Source organism: Pelodiscus sinensis, chromosome 3 (genome assembly GCF_052426305.1).
Source record: "Pelodiscus sinensis isolate ZL-2025 chromosome 3, ASM5242630v1, whole genome shotgun sequence".
In the NCBI taxonomy this organism is placed as follows: Eukaryota; Metazoa; Chordata; order Testudines; family Trionychidae; genus Pelodiscus; species Pelodiscus sinensis.
The window spans coordinates 113,660,342-113,676,549 of record NC_143054.1 but is presented as its reverse complement, the minus strand read 5'-3'; the positions used below and the strand labels follow the sequence as shown (position 1 = coordinate 113,676,549).

General features: G+C 47.4%; 1 protein-coding gene across 17 annotated transcripts in view; it reads right to left on the bottom strand.

Moving 5' to 3' along the window:
• The window catches only part of ARID1B (AT-rich interaction domain 1B), a 451,067-nt gene that overhangs the window by 409,685 nt on the left and 25,174 nt on the right, over positions 1 to 16,208 (bottom strand). The gene's annotated exons all lie outside the window — the stretch shown is intronic.

Sequence of the window (16,208 nt, the reverse complement as noted above, 5' to 3'; positions counted from 1 at the left end):
AATATGGAAATGGGGCTTAAAATCAGAGCCATGATAAAAAGATTTTGCACCCATAAGCAAAAAAATAAAATAAAAAATAGACATTTAAATGTTCTTCTATTGCTGTAGGAGCTTAAAAAAAATCATTAAGCACACTAACATATATAATTATTAGTAATGCTATCTTTAAAGTATTCTTCCACCTACACCAATTTGATTTGTGTGTAAAGACACAGTCTTGCACAAAATTTTAGCCTGGAAAAGGTACCTAGTTTTCAAATTCATAAAATAGATGGTGAAAGAAAAAGAAAATTTTGAAGGAGCATTATGTGTATGGTATGTTACATTTCAGAGTCTTTGCATTGTAATCCTGTGCATTAATAAGCTTCCAAATCATAATGTGAGTCATTAGCCACATTTCCCATGAAAGCCAATTTGCTTCCTTGCTAGATCTCATAAAAATCCAGGACTGGAATGGCTTTTAGTTAGGGTCAGGGGTGGCAGAGAGGAGGGTTGTTGTTTATTTTCAGCAGGATGTATCATGCACCTCAAGAGTTTCATGGCTCACTGGTGTCAGCCAGTGTGTAACATCTTACTCTCTCATCTTTTTAACTAGTGAGGACCATCTGAATCAAATCAAGAGGAGAAACAGTCCTCTACTTCCAATTCCCATTAATTCAAGGTACAGAAAAAAAGTTACACTTAAAGAAAAAAGAACCTAACATAATAGTAGCTAGGGATGTAAAATTCTGGTTAAAAGTTAACTGGTTAAATGTTATGTTTAAAAGATTCATCGGGCCCAGTGAGTAGCCCCTCCCCTGCGGCATGATACAGTGGCCTTTCTGGGTTGGAGCACCCCCCAACCCTCCTCCCACCTGCTGCACCCCACAGAGCGCCCACCAGGTAATGGGTTAACTCTTTACATCCCTATTAGGGATGTAAAATTTCATTTAAGTGTCTAATTGAATAGCTGATGTAATTTGCATCAACTATTTGATTAGTTGGTAAGGGAATCTCTGCTTTTGAAGGTGAAAAGCACTTCAAAGGTGAAAGCTCTACAGGGAGCACAGGGGCCAGTCCCCCACTGACGCCATGCTCCTCACCGTGTTTCAAAGCGACAGCGCTGCATGAAGCCCAGGGTCAGTGGGGGACAGTCCCCAGCTAATCCTGGGCTCCATGTGGTGCTGCCACTTTGAAACGCTGTGTGCAGCCCAGGGACTCCCAGCTGGCCCCAGACTACATGCGGCATTTCAAAGCAGCAGGCCCCGAGCTCTATGTGGCACTGCCACTTTGAAGCACCCCCTCTGCTCCTCCCACCTTGCTGCCTCTTTCTGATAGAGGTAGTGGGGGGGGGGGGGGGAGAGCAACTAGTTGACTAGCGTGTCATCTATCCGATAAGCATTTGCTTATTGGATGGTCGACTAGTCAACTAGTCAATCACATCTCTATTAGTAGCTTAATTAAAACAGGGTTTTCACAGAATCAAACAAACTAGAAAAAGAAAAGATCTATTAGTTTATCCAATTCTTTTCCATCTTAGTGAAGAACTTCTCTACAAATTTTGTCCATTCTAGTTTTAAATGTCTCAAGGGATGGGACTCCACCACTCCTTTTTGGATATTACTTCAAAATACCAGTAAGATTTACCTAATATTCCATTTAAATTTTCTCTTTCTTTATTTCATCCCACTGTTGCTACATACTCATTGGTAAAACACTATTTTTTTTCTCCTTTTACAGCCAGCAAAAATCTGTAGGGTATGTCCCCTCTAAATAAGTCATTGCTTAGCCTACTGTATATATTTAGTTATTTTCAACTCTTTCCCCAGAAAGAAATCACCCAAATCCATAATTTTTAGCATTGGCCTTCTGTAACATCCCACCTATTCGGCAGCATCTTTCTGATAATAAAATATCCAGAACTGAATGCAATATTCCATGAATGATCATGTCACAGTGGTGTAGATGGGACTTGTTATTTCTTTGTGACATGCAACCCTCTGAATTATTTGAAAAGTGCATTAACCTATCTTGCTACCATAGTAAACTGCACACTTATATCCGATTTTTGATACACTATGGCTCTTAGCTCTGTTTCACCAGGTTTCTTTTTTGCCTTATATATCTGACATTTCAAATTATGTTTGCCATATTATTAGCTTGCATTTGTTTTCAAACTAAGTGTCAATGGGTAACCTTCTGTGCATATTTCATATGTCTCTTGGCCACCATATATTATTTATTACTATAATCTCACTATAACATTTGCAACTATTTACAATTTAGAATTGCCTGTGAATTAATTAAATCTCTGTTTCCTTTCCCTTCTAAATCATTAAATAAGGTGTTATATAAATCAGACTTAACATTGAGCTTCTTTCACTAGTCTCTTCCCTTACCCCAAACAATGCTTATTACCCTTGGTTTTAGACAATTTCTTCCAGGCTTAAATCCACTTGACAATGTTCACATTCAAGTTAATTTCAAGTGTAACGTTGTTGCTATATGGTATCAAATACAGGCCTAAAAGAATAGGCTTCATAATTAGCAACTCCTATCATTACAGTTACCTGATATTTCCCATTATAAAAGCCTATTTGCAGTTCACAGAATAATAGAACATTTAGAAGGAATGACAAGGATCATCTAGTTTAACTCCCCTCCAAGATGCAGGATTTATTATGTCTAAACCATGTCGCCTGCTTTTCAGCCTGCGTTTGAAGAAGCTTCCACAACCTTCCCAGTCATTCCATTTCATTGTCTGCTTGTATCTTTCAACTAGACTGCTTATAACTTTGCCACACATTACTTTCCAGCTGCCCGAGGTGGGGATGTTCATGTATGTACGTACATGAGAGAGAGAAGTTTGGCAAAAACAGTTCATCCATTTCTCAGCATGAGATTGGGGGAAAACACACTGGTTATATCCATGTTAAAAATTCTTACAACTTTTTCACTGAGAAGGTTTAGCATTTCCATACTTTGAAGAGGAACTTGAAATCTGCTATCTGCTTTTTCCATGAAAAAAAGCACTCACATCTGGGTAAAGAACTGGGAGTGAGGGAGGGAAGGAAACTGACAAAGAACCAGGGAGGGAGGGAAGGGGAGGGGAGAGGCTGGGTGTGTATATGGAAGTGGAGGAGCACAGAACAAAAGGAGCCATAGGACTAAGTGTACAATTAGACCAAGACAAGAAACTGAGGGGTAGTAGGAGGGGACAGATCACTTCAACTTTCCTCTGCTGTCAGTAAACCCCCTGGCAAAGTGTGTCTCACGTTCCCCTCTACTGGCTAGTCCCCAAAAGGATTAAAACCGTATTACTGCTGCAGTTACTTGTTAGCTCAAGTGGCAGTGGAGCTACATCACACTTGACGAACGATGGGAATGTATATATGAATCCAGAAGATTAAATTTGCTTTCTTTTCAATTTGCATTTTTTAAAATGTATGATATAACATACACAAAAACGCTAAAAGAATGTGAAGCTTGCAAAGTCAAATACTCAAAAGTTAAGAAATGCCAAAATTAAGATGGTCTGTACAACATTATTTTGGCCCCCTTGTACATATGCATTCTGATAGTCTTTCAACACATCTCGAAGAACAACAGTTACAAGGTAAGTAACCGTTCTTTCTTCAAGTAATTGCTCATGTGCATTCTATGTAGGTGACTCCAAAGCAGAACCTGAGGAGGAGGGTCGGAATTTCAAGCTACCACGGAATGAATCTGGCCTGATCCTCTCTGGCCTGATGTGATAGCATGTAATGGTTGGCGAAGGTGTGGACGGAAGACCAGGTGGCCACCCTGCAGATGTCCAGGATTGGGACCTGTGCCGCGAAGACTGTGGTAGAGTGCTCTGTTAGAGGAGGGGCTGGAATCCCTACCAGAACGTAGCACTCCGTAACGCAAGCAGTGATCCAAGAGGAAACCCTTTATGTGGAGACTGGCTGACCTCTTGCGCGTTCCGCAATGCCACAAAAAGTTGTGACAATTTATGGAAGGGTTTTGTTCTGTCTAAATAAAAGGCTAAGGCCCTCCTGATGTCTAAGGTGTGCAGAGCCTGCTCTTTCCCTGACGCGTGAGGCTTGGGGTAGAACACTGGTAGGAATGTGTCTTGAGAGACATGAAAGGACGACACCACCTTGGGCAAAAAGGCAGAGTGAGGGCAAAGTTTAACTTTATCCTTAAAGAAAACTATATGGCGGTGGGGAAAGATCAGAAGTGAGCGCTCTGAGTTCGGACACCCACCTAGCGGATGTGATCGCTACCAGGAGGGATTGATTGTAGGACAGGTATAGGAGGGAGCACATTGCCAGAGATTCGAACGGGGGCCCCCCATGAGCTTAGATAGAACCAAGCTGAGATCCCACTGAGGTGTGGGCTGCCATACATGCAGGTAAAGTCTATCTAGCTCTTTAAGGAATCTGTTTACCAGGGGGTCTGCAACAGGGTCTTTCCCCTGTCTCTAGGGTGGAAGGCGGATATGGCTACCAAGTGAACCTTGATGGATAGAGGAGAGTCCCTGCAGTCTGAAATCCAAGAGGTAATCCAGGATCAGGGGAATTGGATCTTCTCTCGGGGAAAGCCCTCTGTGGGAGGCCCAGTCGAAGAATCTCTTCCACTTGGCCAAGTACGTGACCCTAGTGGAAGGTTTCCTACTGCCCAACAGAACTTCCTGAACACGAGCCAAACACTGGAGCTCCGCTGCCATCAGCCATGGAGCTTCCATGCTGTCAGGTGCAGCGAGTGCAAGTCCGAGTATTGAAGTCTGACGGAGTCCTGAAAGATCAGGTCCGGGAGCAGTGGGAGGGTTATGGGTCTCTCGCATGACAGGCTGAGAAGGGTTGAAAACCAATACTGTCTGGGCCATGGTGGGGCGATGAGAATTAAGGAAGCCCTGAACTCTTGCACTCTCAGGAGGACCCTGTGAATTAGCGGGAACAGCTGGAAGGCGTACAGCAGGCCCCCGGGCCAGGGGTGAAGGAGTGCATCTCCCACAGAGCCCCTTCTCAGTCCCATGAGAGAGCAGGACCTCAGACACTTCTTGTTCTGCCTGGTGGCAAACAGATCTAGTTGGGGAAACCCCCACTCGTGGAAAATGGAGCAAGCCACGTCCGTCCTGAGGAACTACTTGTGGCCAGAAAATGCCCTGCTCAGCCTGTCCATTAGGACCGTGGTCACCAAAAGGTCGATCACGAGGCCTCGACCAGTTGATCGCGAGGCCTGGACCAGTCGATTGCGAGGAGTCCTGTCCGCCCCGCCCCCATCTCCCTCCCTCCCCCGAGAAGCCCCATTACCTACCTCCAGTGAAAATGGAGGTGGTGTAGGCTTCCCGGGGATGGACAGAAGTCCCGCAGCTTAGCGCCACTTCCGGCGATTCTGGAAGTAGCGCTAGCTGCTCTGCCGGGTGTACTGCGGGAGGGAGCATCGGCTCCCTGCACCGCACGGGAGGGGTGAGTCAGCCCCGGGGGAGGCAGGCAGGCAGGCACGCGCACGGGGTTTCCCTGCGCCGGAGGGAGGGGGGTCAGCTTTGGGGCAGGCGCGCGCGGGGCTTCCCTGCGCCGGGGGGATCGGCCCCTGGGGCAAGCGCGCACATGGGGGGCTTCCCTGTGCCATGGGTGGGTCGGCCCCCGGGGCAGGCACACGCTGGTTTCCTTCTAGGGGCAAGGGAATCCTAGGAGGAGGCAGATACAGGGGACTCTCTGCCTCCACTGGCACCCCACTCCCCAGCCACAGAACTCTGTCCCCACAAAATGTATAATTATAAATGCTTCATTTTAGATTTAAATAGCATGAATAAAAAACAGACCATTTATTTCATAACTATAAACATGTGATTTTATACATCGCATAATTTAAAAATAAACTGTTTATCAGAGTGTGTAAGTAAGGGCTAGGGATAGCAAATGATGGACAGGAGGAGAATAGAGAGGGCGGGGCTTCAAGGAAGGGGAGGGGCTATAGATCTTCGCCTGTTCGGAGATTTAAAAAGCGATCTTGGGTGTAAAAAGGTTGGAGACCACTGCGTTAGGACACTCTGATAACCCAGGAGATATGGGGCCGGTGGGTGGACATCTGCCTCCATGTAGAGGTCCCACAAGTGGATTGCCTCCTGCCACAGGTGAGGAGACCACGTCCCGCCCTGTTTGTTTATATACGACACCGCCGTCGTATTGTCTGACAAGATGAGGACTGACCTGACCCTGAGGTGGGGAAGGAAAACCGCACAGGCCAGTCTGACTGCTCAGAGTTCCCTGACATTGATATGCAAGGAGAGGTCGTCGCCGGACCACATATATTGCATCTGCATGTTGCCCAGGTGTGCTCCCCAAACGGTGTCGGAGGCGTCTATGACGCGTCGGATGGTTGGTACCGGTCTGGAGAACAGGACTCCCTCACAGACCTCCTCCAAGAGGATTCATCAGGTCAACAAGTGAAGGACTGTCTCAGGGACCATCACTACCATGTCCCACAGATGGAAAGCCGGGTTGTGGACTCGCGCCAGCCACATTTGTAGGAGGCGCATGCAAAGTCCAGCATGTTGCACGACGTACAACCATTAAGCCCAGGAGCCACATACATGACCGGGCCGTGGTCACTGGGAAACTCCGGAGAACCGGGACGGCGGATTCTATCGCCAGGAAGCAGGATCTGGGGAGGGAGGCCTTTGCCGACGTTGAGTCCAGGTTGGCCCCTACGAACTCGATCATCAGGTTCGGGGTTAAAGTTGATTTGTCCACATTGAGGAGAAGGCCCAGCTCTCCAAAGAGGTTCCAGACCACAGTAATGTGGGCCCATACTTGGTCCTCAGTGCGTCTCCTCAGAAGCCAATCATCTAGATGGGACATTCAGGTGTTTCCCTTTCTCCTCAGGACGGCGGCCACAACTATCATACATTTGGTGAAAGCACAGGGGGCCATAGAGATACCAAAGGGGAGGGCTGTGAATTGGTAGTGGTCCATGCCTACAGTAAAGCAGAGGAACTGCCGATGGTATGGGGCAATCGAGATGTGGAAGTAGGCATCTTTCAGATCGAGGGCAGCGTACTAGTCTCCAGGGGCCAATGAGGGAATTTTAGATGCCAGGGTTACCATCTTGAATTTGGCTTTCACAATAAAAGAGTTTAAGTCTCTGAGATCCAGTATGAGGCGAAAACCACCCTTGGCTTTCAGGACCAGGAAATAGCGGGAGTAGAAGCCCCTGCCCAGGAACCCAAAGGGAACAGGCTCTATGGCTCCCGGAGTGAGGAGCTGGAGAATCTCCTCCCGTAGAAGAGGTTCGTGAGAGGGGTCTCTGAAAAGGAACGGGGTTGGAGGGTGGGACCGAATGGAACGGGATGGTACATCTCCCTTCCACTATCTCCAGGACCCATTGGTCCAAAGTAATGGAGGGCCAGGCCTGGAGAAGAGGGAATAAACGATCCTGGAAAATAAGCAGGGAAACTGGAAGTTGCCCTCAGACATCCCATCAAAATCCCCGACAGGGACCCGAGGGCTTGTGGGGCAGCCCCTGGTGCTGGTCTGGGGCAGGCCACCAGTCAGCACCTATTGTTCCTGCCATTGTCACTACTGTTCCTTCAGCGGGAGAAATCAGGACGCGGGGCTTGTGGAGGACGTCTGGGAGTGTTCCTGCCCGAGAACGAGCGTCTTTGAGTGGCTGGCGTGTGCATACCCAGGGATTTCAGCATGGCACGCATGTCCTAAAGGCCATGGAGCCGCTGGTCTCACTGTTCAGAGAACAGCAAGGGCCCCTCAAAGGGGAGGTCCTAGATAGTATTCTGAAGCTCCGGGAGCACCTGCAGCCAGGAATGCCGACGCAGGACTACTCCCATGGCCATGGTGCAGGCAGCGGCGTTGGCTGCATCGACGGCTGCCTGGAGGGCCGCGAACTCTGGATGGAAGTCCCTTGGGAGCAGGTCCGTGAATTTGTCCATAACACCAGCAGGCCCAGGTGTTATACGTGTACCGCGACAGCAGGACCTGCTGGTTAGCGATACAGAGCTGAATACCCCCGGATGCGTGAGCCTTCCTGCCCAAGAGGTCCATCTTCTTGGCCTCCGGTTGCCCCCTCTCTCCCTTTGCTCGACCGCTTGTACCACCAGTGATCCTGGAGGTGGGTGGGAGAACAGGTACTCGTTGCCCTCCTGGGGCACAAAATATCTTCTCTCAGTCCATTTGTCTGTTGGGGGTACGGAGGCCGGGGTTTGCCAGAGGGCCTTGGAGATCTTAGTTACCATCTTGATTGGTAGGGCCACTCTGGAAGGGGCATCTGACAGGAGGATATCGACAGTGGGGTCCAAATCCTTGGACACTTTCTCGGCCTGGACCCCCAGGCTCCGGGCCAGTCAACAGAAAAGGTCCTGGTGTGCTATGGTGTTCATAGAGGGCATGGGTGGAAGGGTGTCCCCTAAGGCCTCATCCAGAGAGGATGATGATGACCCCTTGATGGGTCATCCCCTCAAGAGCCTCCGCTCGCGATGGGCTTGTGAGGACCCCAACACCGAAGGCAGTGGTGGCTGACTCGGAGGTGCTCCACTTCCCAACAGTCTTTGGGAGGCCTGGCGGGGCTTAGCAACTGCCCCGGAGTGGGAGATCGGACCGGGGGTAGCCGATGGCGGGGCTCGGGGTCCCAAGATGACTGAGCCCAGCCTGGAAAGATCCACTCCCTGGATGACAACCTGGGGTGTCGTAATTGGTGCTGCGAGTACGGCCGGTGCTGGGAGCGGGACCTGGAACCCTGGGACAACCAAGTTGACTCTGCCTCTGAGTCAGTCGGGTATTCGGAAGCCGACCAGGGCAGGGCCATCACGGTTTCTGCTGAAATTGCCGGTGCCGGGGCGTGTCTCACCATCAACTCTGGCTTGCCACAGTGCCGGGGAGGAGGCAGTGGCATGGCTGGGCTTGGGGCTGGTAAGGCCTGTGCCGAGGTAGGTGCCACACGGTGGTGCCATGCAGGTGTGGGACCCAGTGCCCCGTGCCATGCAGCATCCGGTGCCGGGATCGGCTCCGATGCTGATGCCATGGTTGGTGCCGGGGACAGTGCCGAGGGTACGGACTGCACCGGATGGCGTTTTCTGGAGTCCTAAACTACGTCCTCAGACGCCTTTGATGGCGGGCGGTGCCGATCGTTCCCATGGCCTCTGGCGGGAGTCGGTTTCAGAGGAGGCGAAGGGGACTACTCAATCAGGACCCTTGCCGCTTCAAAGGCCTCTGGGGTGGAAGGTTTCAGGAAGTCCCCAGGAGGGCTAGGCTCCCTGTGAGGGGTTCTCCTGACCGAGATGGCCCAGGTTCAGCGCTCAGTAGTGTCACCTGCCCCACTGAGCAGGCACACGGAGCACACACACCTCGGAGGCGATCTACCCCTGTTGGGACTCTTCTTCTTCTGTGGCACCGGGGACTATAACTGGTGCCGAGGCCTGTGCAGTGCCGGGGAGGCACAAGAGAGACAAAACCAACGCCGGTGCACTTTGGGACGCCAGTGCCAGTCTCAAGGCTGCCTCCATAAGGATGATCTTAAGGCACGATTCCCTCTCACACTTAATGCGGGGCTTAAAAGCTTTGCAGATTTTGCAGGCCTCTCAAAGATAGGCCTCTCCCTGGCACTTTAAACAGGATGAATGTGGATCACTGCAGGGCATGGGCCGGTGGCACTTGACAGGGCTTGAACACTTGCGGTCCGGGCATGCCCCGCCGTGGGCGCACAGCACACCGCGGGGGCAAAACAAACAAACTGAACCAACAGTCTCTAACTCAATTTACAACTATTAACTGATAACAGGTAACAAAGACCTACTTAAGTAGTGATTGCTTTAGCATGAGCTGAGGGTTGTTCCAATGACCATCACGGCGGTAAGAAGAAACTAAGTGGGTGGAGGGCCGGCAGGGGTATATCTCGGCTGGTATACCGGCGTCACTCCAGGGGGCTCCCTGCTGGCCTGACGGGTACTGCTGAGGGAAAAATCTCCAACGATGCAAATGCAGTGCGCGCACACACCTACATGGAATGTCACTTCAACGCTTCCCATCTGCTCACTAATTGTTTGCTCCTTATTTTATGAATGCCTGATGTGAAATCCTGGGGTCTGGTTTGCAGAAGTATTGAGGACTCACTGCTGCAACTGAAATCAATGAGAACTGGGCTTTGAATGCATAAAGTGCTATATAAAGATATGTGCTTGGGAAAAAAAATCAAGCTATGGGCATCTTAAGTTGAACCCCTCAAATTAGTGGACCCTTTTAACCTTAATTTCTCTATGCTTCAATTCCTCATTTAAAAACAGGACTACAACTATCCCACTATTTGCCAAGGCATCTTGTGAAGGTCTATTAATTAATGTTTGTGAAGCACTTGGATACCATAGTGATAAGTGCCATAGAAAAGCCCATGAGAAATATTAATTAAATAATAAAAAAATTCTGGCTTTGAGTGCTTTACTTTGCAACCATTACACTTTTTTAATGTATTTTTGGATGTATATGCAGTCCATGCCCTCTTCTTCCACTAATATAAAACATCAAGTTTGTCCTGCAAGATTTGATCATTTATAAACCTATTAGCTGGAGTTACCTGGCACTGCTCGGGAAACCGGAGGAACAAAATGTAGAATACAGTAGTCCATTATCCTTTTTTGAATATGGGTCCGTGTCATCCCTGGAGGGGGGAAGTGCGACCATGGGTGGAGGGGAGGTTACATGCAGGAGGGGCACCCCAGTTCACGCCCAAGGCTGCAGGTGTCACAGAGGGCAGGGCGGGTGCCCAAGCCATTGTGCACATGGGGGTCGGGGCACTGCGTGCCAGCGCGCGGGGGGAGGGAGAGGGTCACAGCATGGCAGGTTACTTTTATTTTTACAGCTTGAGCTCAGGCCCGATCGGATCCAAAAGTACTTTAAAACCTTCTCCTGAATGAAAGGTTATCCCATGCAAAGTTTGGTTGCGGTAGCTCTAATAGTGTCCAAGTTATTAGAACATTCTCCTTTATATATTAGATATTCAATGTTCCATTAGGTATTTATCTTCTTAACATTTGTTCCATTCATTTAATAAAGATAACTGAGCACAAATGATAAATGCAACACATTCCAATTCTGGCCCACGAAACCTTACACGGGAAATCTGGACAGCAGTAAGAAGTGGTTCAACAACAGGCTGAGTAGGTGCCAAATAAGTGTGAAATGTGTCTTTGGCTTATTAAAGGCACACTGGCGATACCTTTATGGCAGGCTAGACCACAATGAGGATAATATTCCATGATTATAGTTGTGTGTTTGGATAATGTTTGTGAAGCTCAGGTGTAAAAGGTAATGCCTGCTCTCTCAATTTGTAGGAAACATGGATGAATTAATGTTCAAAAACTTTTGCTTTTATTAAACAAGTAGCAACACATAGAGACTAAGGATGTTTACTATCAGGTAACTAATCAAATAATCGATGCATTTTTGCATTGACTATTCGATTAGTCGATAGGATGGCACTGCTGCTTTGAAATGCCATGAGGAGATGGATTCCGGGCTCCCCACAGAATTTCAGAGTGGCGGCATCACATGAAGCCCAGGGTCAGCTAGGGAATGCCCAGCTGACCCCAGACTCCAAGCAGATGACCCTGGGCTCCGTGCGGCGCTTCAGCTTTGAAGTACTCCCCCCGTCTTTGCTTATTGGATAGTCGACTAGTCCTTAACATCCCTAACATAGATTATTGGTGGGAAAGAAGGTATCAGACTTGCAGAGCTGTGACTAGGTCCAGATATTTCAAAAGTTGTCTGAGAGGGAGGAGTGAAGGGGAAACTGTGAAGTCCTGGAAAGCAGAAAGGACTGTGCGGGGAGAGCTTGGGGGGCATGTATAAGAGAATGTGATGCAGGGGAGGGCAAGCATGCATTTGCTCAGTCTGCAGCATTATTAAGGACTTCAGCATCTCTTTTTGCTCTTCCGTGATTTTAAACATCCGCACAGTAGTGTCCTTTATAAATGTCTGATTTACTTTTCTGTCCTGCCTTTCCACTTAAGCACAGAAGCATGATTGTTAAGTTCATGCATACCACAGAAACATTTCAGTAAAATACACCTCTGCTAACAAACATCACTTGCTCACTGGCAAGTGACTCTTGGCAAGGACTGAGTGTTGTCATGGGAAAGGACGGCGCTCTACATGGGGGAAAGTGGTTGCGGTACTGCCGAATAGGGAAAAAAATTCTAAAATTCTCCACTCTTTTCTACAGGCAGGGGTCACTGTAGCAGACATCTCACTGCCAAAGGTAAGCGCAGGGAAGCAGGTTACCTCTAATACATGCTTGTGGCCTCTGCCATGGTCCCTATGCCTCTCGCCCATGTCCTGCTTTGGTGTCTGCAGCACGGCATGGAAAACAATGGTGGGAAAGAACAGAGCAGCTCTGCCAAGGAACCTTTGTCAGAGGATTGCTGAGTACCTCCAGCAAATTTTCTGAGACATCTTTCTGCTGGATTCCCATGAGATCTGGGGTGCACCAACACTCTGTTCTGTCATAATGATTAGCTGCATGGACAAATGTCCAGCACACAGAAACACAGCCTGCCCTGTGCGTATCTATACCCTAAACCCAGCTCCGTACTACACAATCTTAGCCACTTACCATGGGAGACTCAGGGCTGGGGCAATCTTGGATGCGGGAGGAGATGGGGCATAGTTATCCCTTTCACCTGTCTGGAGAGTTTGTCTCTTTTCCCTGTGGGTTGATGCAAAGCAATCCCATTCCAGGAATATCCCATTTTCCTGGCACAACCAAACCATGACCTTGCTTTAAGTTATGATAAGAGGAAGCTGTAAACCAAATTTGGTCATCCTAACTCTTATTGTTTAGGAGTTCTTGAACAGACAGACACACAGAAGCAGACTCTCTCAAATATATAGTAAATACCTTATTTCAACCTTCTTTTTTTTGAAGAAGAATTAGTACAAAAATATCAGCTGCATAAAGAAACTTAGAAAGATGCCACTCTGAGCAAATTCAGCATGAGTATCAGTGAAGGCAAATCACTGATATAATCAAACGTATCTATTTACCTATCTTGCAGCATCCGCTTACTGTACAATCCCAGTTGCAGAGGTCCACCCACTAATATTCTTCCTTTTTCATAACAAAACATGGGAGCGGGGAGGGTAACAGTAAAGAAAAAAATTGACACTCATCCCAACAAATCCTCCACACACACACACACACACACACACACACACACACACACACACACAAACCTCTCTCCTACCTTAAAAAAAAATAAAAATAATATAAGTTCAAAAATACAACACTTGCTCATTTTTGGCTAAATGAATTTCCCCAACATTGTCTAAAACTATTTAATATTACTCAAAAACTAGTTTTTCTTCCATTTCCTAGCTATTATTTTGGAGAGGGAAAAAGCTGTAATGCCTATTGAGAAAATAAATCACAACAAAAACAATGAAGAAAAGAAATCTGTTTTTAATTAACCACATATGAGAGGCCTCTTCATATTGTCACTGGAAGTGCAAGCAAAGGTTAAAACAACATTAAAAAGCAATTATATACATTTATCACACCCGATGGCCAAAACAATCCTATGAGCTGAGACAAGTTCATGTGATATCACAGCTTAGGACTGCTACCCTTTGAGTTTTTTGCAACCAAAAACTAATAACAATACAGTACTGAGTGAACACCTGGCCCTATTGAAAAGAATGGGAGTTTTACCATTGGCTTCAATTGGCTCAGGATTTCAAAAATCAAGAAACCTACTCTCTTCTTTTCTGCATTATTTCCCCATCCCCATCATCACCTCCTACATGCATTCAGGACTCAAAATTACCTTCCTCCACTTACAACTGTATTTCCTCCTAAATGCTGGTTTTCTTTGCTCTAAAGCAGGGGTAGAGAAACTTTTTTGGGGTCGGGGGCCACTGGCCCACAGGGAAAAAAAATCAATTGGGGGCTGCACACAAGTGAGAAGGAAAAAGACACTTACTACATTTCCCTCACACACCGGAGCCTGGAGGAGAGGAGGGGGGAGGCTAATAGATTTTGTGTGCTCCAACCAGGGGGGCGTTGGAGTGCCAGTGTGGTCTCCCCAATGCTGGGAGGGCCTGAGCCTTGGAGGCCAGATCTAAGCAAGCCAAGGGCCACATCTGGCTCCCAAGGCCTTAGGTTCCCCTAAAGCATCTGACTTTGGGGCGCAGAGGTAAATCTGCTCTGACAACTGCCACTGCTCTCTTCACTGACACAAAAGCATCTACTGTTAAAGCAGAAATTAAGGTGATTCTGAGCTTCAACAGTAGCCAACACTGTGGTTCAGCAAGGAAAATAAAACAAATTTACATAAACCCTACAACTGCAAAAATGTAAAATTTCCAAAAGGTTCACATGTGAAAATTTTACATGTACATAATTTTCCTACCTTGAAAAATTAAAAAAGTTAGTAAGCCTGGCCACTGCTTTACAACCACATAACTGGGTGAAGAGAAACCAGAAGAGGGAAATGGAGAAAGCCCAAATAAAATACATTTATAATTCCTGGCTTTGGGTTCAGTGTTTCAGCAGAGATAATGCACTTTCTGAACTTCCCACTCTCTGGGGTCAAGGCAACAAGACCCTCCTTGAGTGGAAAGGAACGGGAGCTGAGTTTGGGCTGCAGACCACCTGGAAGGCAACCACAGATCATTAGTGGTCTATGGACCACACTTTGAGAACCACTTCCCTGAAGGTTTGTGTGTATTACCATTTCTAATGTCTAATTTGTGTCCATTTATCCTTTGTCGCAGAAACCGTCAGGGTTGGCCAATATACTTGGCAGAGGGTCATTGCTGGCACTTAACAACATATATCACATTAGAGGCTTTGTAGTTGTATGAGCCCCCAATGTTGTGGCTTATGTGGTTAGGTCCTGTAATGGTGTCACTTGTATAGACATGTGGACAGAGTTGGCAACGGGGTTTGTTGCAGGGGTAGGTTTCTGGGTAAGAATTGGAGGTGTGGTGTGTGGCTGCTGGAAAGGATTTGCTTTAAGGCGGTCCCTAGGAAAGGATTAACCTGTCCCCCAACGCTTGAGAGAGTGAGGGATCGTTTTCCAGGATAGGATGTAAGTTGTCAATGACGCACTAGAGAAGTTTAAGCTGGGGGCCGTAGGTGATGACTAGTGGTATTCTGTTCTTTTCCTTGTGGGTCTGTCTTTAAGTATTTGGGTATTTTTCTGGCTCAGTCTGTCTGTTTCCTTACTTTCCCAGGTAAGTACTTAAGTTTTAAGAATATCTTATAAAGATCTTGTAGGTGTTTATGGGATTGGAGCAAAACTGGTTGTATCTTTAGGGCTCAGCTGTAGTCAATTGATTGTGTGAGGTGTGCTGAATGGAAGCTACAGGCATGTAAGTATGAATAGCGATCAGTAGGTTTCCAGAATAGGTTGGTGTTGTGTGACCATCATTTATTTGTACTGTAGCGTCAAAGAAGTGGATACCTTCTGTGGACAGGTCCAGGCTGGGGTTGATAGTGGGCTGCAAGTTGTTGAAATCCCTATGAAATTCTTCAAGGGTCTCCTTCCCATGGGTCTATACGCTGAAGATGTCATCAACATAGAGTAAGTAGAGGAGGGATGCCAGGGAACAAGAGCTAAGGAAACATTGATCAAGGTCAGCCATAAAAATATTGGCATATTGTGGGGCTAACATGGGTACCCATAGCAGCGCGGCTGACTTGAAAGTATAAATTGTTCCCAAATTGGAAATAACTGTGGGTGAGGACAAAGTCACATCTTTAGCCACCAGGTGTGCTGTGGCATCATCGGGGACAGTATTCCTGACAGCTTGTAAGTTCATCCTTGTGTGGAATGTTAAAGAGCTTCTACATCCATGGTGGCCAGGATGGTGTTTTCAGGAAGATTACTGATGTTCTGTAGTTTTCTCAGGAAGTCAGTGGTGTCTCAAAGATAGAGGAGTGCTGGTAGCGGTGGGTCTGAGGACAAGTATCAGAGGGGTAGCCATGTTAGTCTGAATCTGCAAGAACAACGAGAAATCCTGTGCCACCTTATAGACTAACAGATATATTGGAGCATAAGCTTTCGTGGGCGAAGACCTGCTTTGTCAGATGCATGTCTAAGGAGAGAGTCAACATAGCCCGATAATCCTGCTGTAAGGGTTCCAATGTTTATGATAGGACATCCGGGATTTCCAGGTTTATGGATCTTGGCAGATAGAATACTCCTGGACAGGACTCAGAGGGTGTGTGTGTGTAGA